The sequence below is a fragment of the Nicotiana tabacum genome, chromosome 12, assembly GCF_000715075.1.
Source record: "Nicotiana tabacum cultivar K326 chromosome 12, ASM71507v2, whole genome shotgun sequence".
Classification (NCBI taxonomy): domain Eukaryota; kingdom Viridiplantae; phylum Streptophyta; class Magnoliopsida; order Solanales; family Solanaceae; genus Nicotiana; species Nicotiana tabacum.
The window spans coordinates 95,060,288-95,068,135 of NC_134091.1; the positions used below are offsets into that span (position 1 = coordinate 95,060,288).

Consider the following 7,848-nt stretch of genomic DNA (forward strand, 5'->3'; position numbering starts at 1 on the left):
AAGCTAAATAATCAACACCCAATCATAAACAAACATAAAATTAATCACCCAATAGGTTTACACACTAGGGTTGGGTCACAGCCCTAGTAAAAATCTAGCTACTCATAATGGGATTTGAAGAAAATAAAGATGAAGAATTAATTAGACTCATAATGGAAGATTAAAATGATAAACTCTAATGTTAAAATACTCAAATAAGCTAAAACTTCCTAAAATAGCAAAGAAAAACGGCTACAACAGCTGTGTATGTTCAAACTTGACCTAATTTTGTAAAACTCATCTATTTATACAAGGCTAAAAATTATGGACAAAAATTCCCCTGAGGAGGTTCTGCGGCCGCACAATTCCATGTGCGGTTCGCAAATTTATTCAGTTGTAAGGAAGGTGAGTTCTGTGGCCGCGAGAAAATCTTCTGCGGCCGCACATTTCAGGACTGCGGCTGCGAGGCAATCTTCTGCGGTCGCATAATTCTTCTGCGGTCCGCTCTTCACGAAGGCTCCTGGACTTGGTCTTTTTTCATACTCTCTGATCATTGACTCTTAAGCCAGTTTTGCGGCCGCACAATTCATGTGCGGTCCGCATATTGCTGAAAGTCATGTTGGGCATTTTTTCTTGGTTTGCGGCTGCAGATGGAATTCGGCGGTCCGTAATTTCTTCTGCGGATTGCACATTTGTGCTTCTGCGCCCTTTATTGACTTATGCTTCGGAACACTCCTTTTGAGTCGGATTTCATCTCGGAAGACCAAACTTCTAGTATTCCTGCAATTTACACAATTTCATTAGTTTCGGAAACACAATACTTTTGGGCTAAACAAAATCTAAAAGGTGCTAATAAGCAGTCAAAATCCTAACTTATCAACTCCCCCAAACTTAAGTCTATGCTTGTTCTCAAGCAAATAAATTAGTTCCCACCTCCAAAAGTTAAAGGTCATTTCAATGAGGCAAATATGATCCATCCACACATCAGTTGAGACCAACAATTACCCACACTAATCATGTATTATCAACAAGGCGATAAGTTAAACATTCATGTAGATATAATTCTAATGTGACATTTGAGCTCCAAGCATTGACATTACTCATCAAGGACTCTTGCTCTATCATGTAGGTCATGGTGGATCCCAAACTCTTCCTCCTCTACTTTCCATTCTCCTAGCTCACTTAAGAAATTTAGCACTCAATCCAAAGATTTATGAAAGGCTCACTCATCTCTCTCAAGAGAATGTCACAAGTACGGCCTCAAGTACCATAGGCTTGCCCCTTATGTAGATCACCACTAATGTAAGCTCACTCAGTTTGAAATCAAGTAGTACTTCTTTCGGGATGTAATGAAGGCTTTTGGATTAGGGTAGGATAATGTATGGTAAGTGGTTACACCTTTCCTTAAGCACTCCATCTTTCATTTCTCGGCTCACACTTTGCCAATTCTTAGAGGCACTTTCTTTTCATTGGGGACTAGAGAGAATTAGCATCACTCTTACTTGATCATTTCATTCTTTTTCTCCCTTTTTTATTTCTCCATGTTTGGGATCATTACCTCTTTTTGAATTCCTTCAACCCTTCCACTTATTCACTTTTTGCATCATTCTTTTTGTTCTTTTCTTTTCTTGCCTTTTCTTCTCATAGAGATCATTTCATTTCTCTTTTTGTGCCTTGATACCTTTTTCAAGTTCCTCATCTCTCCCCCAAACTTACGTTTTAAGACATTTGTTACACAGGAGTGTTAAGGAAAGCTCAGGTGCCAAGAGAGGGTCATGACCAAACGGGTAAAGGCCTGTAACATGGTTATCAAATGAAAAATGTTATAGGCTCAAAGGAGTTGACTAGGGATAATGAAATTGGTTGGCAATAGACAACTCAAATGGGCCATGGAGAGCCTACAATCACTTCTCAAAACAAGCAAAACTTAGGATTTCACCTTGAAACACATTCAGGGCAAGTTCTAGACCCTTGGCACGGATACTTGGACTAGCAACAATTTACCTCACCCCTCACGCAACCGGATGGTAAGCAAGGAAAGAGTCGAGGGCCCACAACGACCACATGCAAGTTTAAAGATCACTATGGTCCAATTAAACCACTCGATGATTGCAAAAGTCAACACAAGAGTCACAAAGTCACTAACTAGAGCTGTTTCTTTTAACAACCTTGTTTCTAATCATAAGCACGTAGTTAAGTGTGTTGGTGCCAATTGAAGCATGGTTGACTCCTCGAGCATGACTTAATTAGTTCTTTTTATTCATTACTACTACTATTGTTACCTAAACACCAAAAAAACTAACTCATTCCCTTAAGAAGGTTGTCACGCCATCCATCATTGGGACGAGTCACCCGGTTCACACAACAACTACCTTTGAAAAGAACCGTGGCATTAAAAAAACCAAAGGCTTATTATCTACTAAATCAAATAACGAAGCTACTAAATCAAACAATGAAGCTACTAAATCAAATAAAGAACTAATAAAGAAACAAAAATAAAGAAGCTAATAAGCAAAAACTACTGAAGATAGAATGAATATACATAATGAGAGAAAGAGAGAGAATATATATACATAATAAGTAAAGAGAGAAATGTATCAAGTTTTTACAAGCCAAATGTCTCAGAATGTATCAAATATAATAAATAAACCCCCCTCCACTGAATAAAGATAAGCATTGTCCCCAAGGCTTAACAAAATAAGAGTAAAAGAGGGGAAAGAGTGAAGAAAACTCACTATGGCACCTTGGACATCTCTGTGTCCCCAGTAGTGTCATCGCCCCGAGTCTCAACGAACTGAATCTCATCATTCTCAACTCTGGGTGTGGATGGGTTGGCAAACATCTGACACACTACCTCAGTAGTGTCGGCAGCAAGGTCTGGCTCTTCAAACTGGCCAGCTGGTGCCGCCGGTGCAGATGGTATTGTAGGATCTGAGATAGAATGGTCTGGGTTAAGCAGCATGTCAAAAGGAAGATTTCCGGATGTAGCAAGCCTGGTCACCTGTCTTCGGAGCTTGTCCACTGAGTTCTTGCTGGCATGAGACTTTCTCATCTTCTTTACTTTTTTTCCAGCTTTTCGATCACTGACCCGTATTATACCAAGGTATCCATAATACTGTTCTGGTTCTCTAGGAGCTTCTTCAATGTCTCTTCAACTGTCGGGGGAAACTGAGGTTCCTCAATAGAAGCACTGCAATAATACTGGATAAGTCAGACAACTTTACAGTGGCTGTCTGCATCCAGTTGTTGAGGCTCGCCAATGTTTGGGAGACCCGTAACGCAGAAAGTGGGGCAATAGGCATAGGCACTGGCTTCATAGCCGAGGTGGGAGATATGGTAGGAGCTGCAGTAGGGGATGTGGAGGAAGGCAGAGGCATAATTGCGACACTGGAGGAAGGCTCGGCTGAAGTGGATGGAACATCAACTACCTCATCTACCATAGCTGGCTCATCAGACTGGCCCGCGGTGTTAGGAGGCTGAACATTCTTCTTTGGATTGTTCGCATCCATCAGTGAATGCCAAGTAAAAGGCTTCTTCGGCCTCACCTTTGTGTCATAATCCCTCGACTCTACCCTTGAATCCGTGAGATATTCTGTAATAGTGTTGGAAACAGGTAGAACAAGTCATCTTGCCGAGAAATCACTCAGATGATGGCCGACAACACGGCACCCACATTGATAGGGTACCCGGCCATAATAGAAGCAACCAGAACTGCTAGAGGAATCGGAAGGTAAGTCTCATTCTGGCTCGGGTCTAGTCTGCTGCAGACAAAGGTTTGCTACCCATTCGCCTTGAAACTCAGAGTGCTCCGATGGATAGGAATCCTAGCGGCAATCCATGGTGGTGGTGGCCCTAGTGCTGCTAGAATCTCTGCTAACCAAGGGCAGGCTGCGTCTCCCAATGCATACTTCTCCAAATATTCCTTTGGCTCAACATCTTCGAAGACCAAGTACGTGTTGAGTGTATGCTGATCAAATATCACTTTTAGGTTACTTACTTTAGTCACTTTTGTCCCATTTTTTTATGTGAGCCACATTTGCATAGAATTCATGGACCATGTACTCTTTGGCGTCCACTATACTTTGAGTGAACCACATCCACCGCTTGCATTCCCTGAACTATCTAAACACTACTGGGTTGTACCTTTCCAAATTATCCAATAGAAACTGTTGCTCGATAGTTAGCGACCTCACTGGCCACCATGTATGAAAGTTGGTGAAGGCAGCCAAGCTGACAAATTGGTCCTCCCAAACCTCTTTTTTCTTTGACCTTTCAAGGTCGGTAGCTATAGCATCTCCCCCTCTGCCATCATGGGGAATATCCTGAACTAGTGTATCCTATGCCTCAGGGACAGGTGTAGCCGATGGCTCAGAAGCCTGACTAGCACTCTTCGAATCCTCGAAAGTGCTATGAGATGAGGACGGCTTGTCCCTGAGTTGGTATCTCCCTTGCGGCCTTGACTGTATGGCTGGATGCTCTTGGATAGAGGCTGAGTTGCCCTCTGATACTTACCCTAGACGGGACATATGAGCTCGTCTCGGAGAGATCTGTACCTCTCCCTCTACCGGCTATAACTTTCTTTGTAATTTATTTTTTTGGCCAATGGGTAAGGCACTCTTGCCTCGACCTCGAGAAGGTTCACCTCTCTCTTTAGATATGTCTCCGTATCTTCTAGATCGAACCATTATCTGTATCAAGCAAAAGCGATTGTTAGTTGCAATTCAATGTTCAGACATACACAGGAGATATGCAAGAAAGCTATAAACAAGAAGACACCGTGAGGATACACAGTCAAAGCATGCTTGTAGGAAACCAGATCTGCGGTCCGCACAATTTTCTTGCGACTGCAGATGATGACTTGCAAACTGCACAATATTTTTTTGTGGCCACAAAAGTCGAGTGCGATCCACACAATTCCACTTGTGGCTGCACCTCTGAGACCCAACAAATGCCAACTCTTTGATGATAGAGAATTGGCTGATGTGCGGCCGCAACATGTTTTCTGCGGTCCGTACAATTAAACTTGCGGCCGCACATTGGAGTCTCAAAGTATGGACTTTCTGATGATAGTAAAAGTGTATTTCTGTGGCCGCAATGGGAAATCCGTGGTCCGCACATTTTAACTTGCATCCGCAGATCCCTTCTTCACTAAAATCAGTTTCTGCGGTCAGCACAAATTCAGGTGCGGCCGCAAAATTCAAAAATAACGAATAGTTCAGTTGTTTCATTCTAGGTTTTTAAATTTCATGCACAATTTGACATGGCAACATCATAGAAGAATGAAAATATATTAACCTAGTCCCCATAGAGCATGTATTATTTAACTCATTATAGATTTACCCCTACATGGATACACAATTAAATTCTAATGACAAATGACCTTAAAATAACTAAAAATCTACAAATTAAAGAAAATGATTAACAAGAAATTTAAGCATACCAGATGAATAAGTGTAATGAGTGACTAATCAAGGATGTTGTGTGTGTGTGGACAGATGAAATCACCAAGAAATTTCAAGAGGGCACTATTTCTATGCTCAGAGAGGGAAAAACGTAATACATGCCCCTGTTCATCTATTTATACGAGTTGGATGGATAAGGGAAGGAGGAGCGAGTGCGGCCGCACAATTTTATGTGCGGTCCGTACTCTATTACCTGGTGACCATTACTCATCGTCTTATCTGCGGTCCACACAATTTTGTGTGCGGTCAAAGATTTCATATTGCGGCCGCAAATTTCCTTTTGCAGTCGCACATCAACCTTTTCGCTGATAGACTAAACTTCAGAGAGTTGACATTTGCAACCTTTCATTTGTGCAGTCCGCAAAATAATTATGTGGCCGCATTGCACTTTTGCTGCAGCAACCATAAATGTGTGGTCCGCCGAAATAAACTGCGGTCCACGATTCTTGCAACATTTAGCAAGATTTCTGTCCACAATTCCTGTAAGTCACACTCATTCCTGTAGCACACTTCAAATCAAGTTAGCACAAAAATAACACCTAACTACAAAAGAAAAAAGGAAAAGAAACATGATAATTGTTTGTGGATTATAACTCTAGTTTTATGTATTGAAGCGTTTTGGATGATTTCACTGTTGCATCTATATTCACTTGTTCATGTAATCGAGAGATGCATAACTTGTGATATCTTTGCATTATATTGTTGGGTGAGTTCATTAATGCTTCTTAGTAATCGAAAGAGGTTAGTTGAATCATTAATTAAACCTAGTTAGGAGAATAATCGAGAGAGGTTCTCCTAAAGACCAATCCTCTACGCATTCTTGCATATCTTCACGTGCTTAAATTGGTTCATCTCATGAGGTTGAGACTTAATCGAGAGAAGAATTTCTACTAAACGTTTGAACTAATAATTGAGTTAATTCGAGAGACTCACTTAAGTATTAGAAGTGAATTATCTAGAGTTAGATCCCAAAATATTATCTTGTACCTATCCTATCAACCCCTATTTTTCTCCCACTGATAACTTCCTTGCTTACCTTTGTTTTGATTGTTATTAGTCAATAGCTTTAGATTCTTAGTTAATTTTAGTTAGAAATCATATAAACCTCAATTGTTGATTCTCCTGTATAGTAATCAAGCTAGAAACTATGAAAATATTGTTTAACTCCAATCTCTATGGATACGATATTATACTGTACTATCTTTGACTAGCGAACATAATTAAAGTGGTGTTTTGCGCTCGTCATTTATCAACGGGCCTCCAGCTACATTGCTTAATATTATACGTGAGGCTGGTGTCAATCCATCCCAAAAGTCATGGAGTTGCATCCAGAGTTCAATTCCGCTATGTTGACACTTTCTAACAATCTCCTTAAACCTCTCTCATGCTTCAAAAACAGTTTCACTCTCTTTCTGGCAAAACTTATGGATTTCTCTTCTAAACTTGCCCGTTTTAGCTGAGGAGAAATATTTATCATGAAATTTTCTGATCATCTCCTCCCATGTTCTAATCGATCCCGTGGGCAAGCTTCGAAGCCATTGTTTTGCATCATCTTTGAGTATGAAAGGGAATTCCCTCAAGTACACTACATCTCGTGACACACCATTGTATTGAAAGATGTTCATAATCTCCTCGAAGTCCATCAAATGTGTATTTGGATCTTCGTTCATCTTCCATCTGAAGACACAACAATTCTGAAGGGTTTTAAGCAACCCTTGCTTCAATTCAAAATTGTTAGCTGCAATTGGAGGTGGTCTAATACTCGATAAGCCTTGATTGTAGACCAGTCTAGCATAATCGCCCAGTGGTCTCCCAGGCATGGGAGCTATATTTTCGAACTGGTCTACAACCAATAGTTGATTCTGAGCAATTCTCCGACCCCTCTCGTCTTTATAGATAATCTGTGCATCTCTAATAGCTGCTTCCTCAGCATCCCGTGCAGCTTTTTCTCGTTGTTGGGCTGCCTCTCGTGCAGCCAAATCTACATTATCATCACCGTTTCCAGCCATAGTTTCTTTGGTTGAGGATTGCCTAACCTTTTCTGATGTCTCGGTGAGATCTTTTTCCTTCCTCAACTGTCGCAGTTATTTTTCTATCTCTAGATAGTATGGTAGCACTTCTTTTGCAGAAACTCAAGTCATGCACCAATCTAACATGTAAGCTGCGCACAGTCAAAGAACACCAAATGTAAAAAGAGAAAGATAAAATAAAATAAAAAGAAAAATTCCTGAAATAGCACTACAAACTATTTCAAACACTATTGATTGCCAATCCCTGGCAACAGTGCCAAAATTTGACGAGCTCGAAATACACACTTAAATTATGCTCGCTTATCAAATATAGTATTGTATAATATCGTATCCATAGGGATTGGATTTAAACAGTATTCTCGTCGTTTCTAGCTTGC

General features: G+C 40.6%; 1 non-coding gene across 1 annotated transcript; it reads left to right on the plus strand.

Annotated features, from left to right (window-relative positions):
* The first annotated feature begins 6,779 nt into the window (after positions 1-6,779).
* Positions 6,780-6,886, plus strand: LOC142167653 (small nucleolar RNA R71). The gene has a single exon (XR_012697742.1). It is a non-coding gene; the product is annotated as a small nucleolar RNA R71 (small nucleolar RNA).
* Positions 6,887-7,848: the final 962 nt, after the last annotated feature.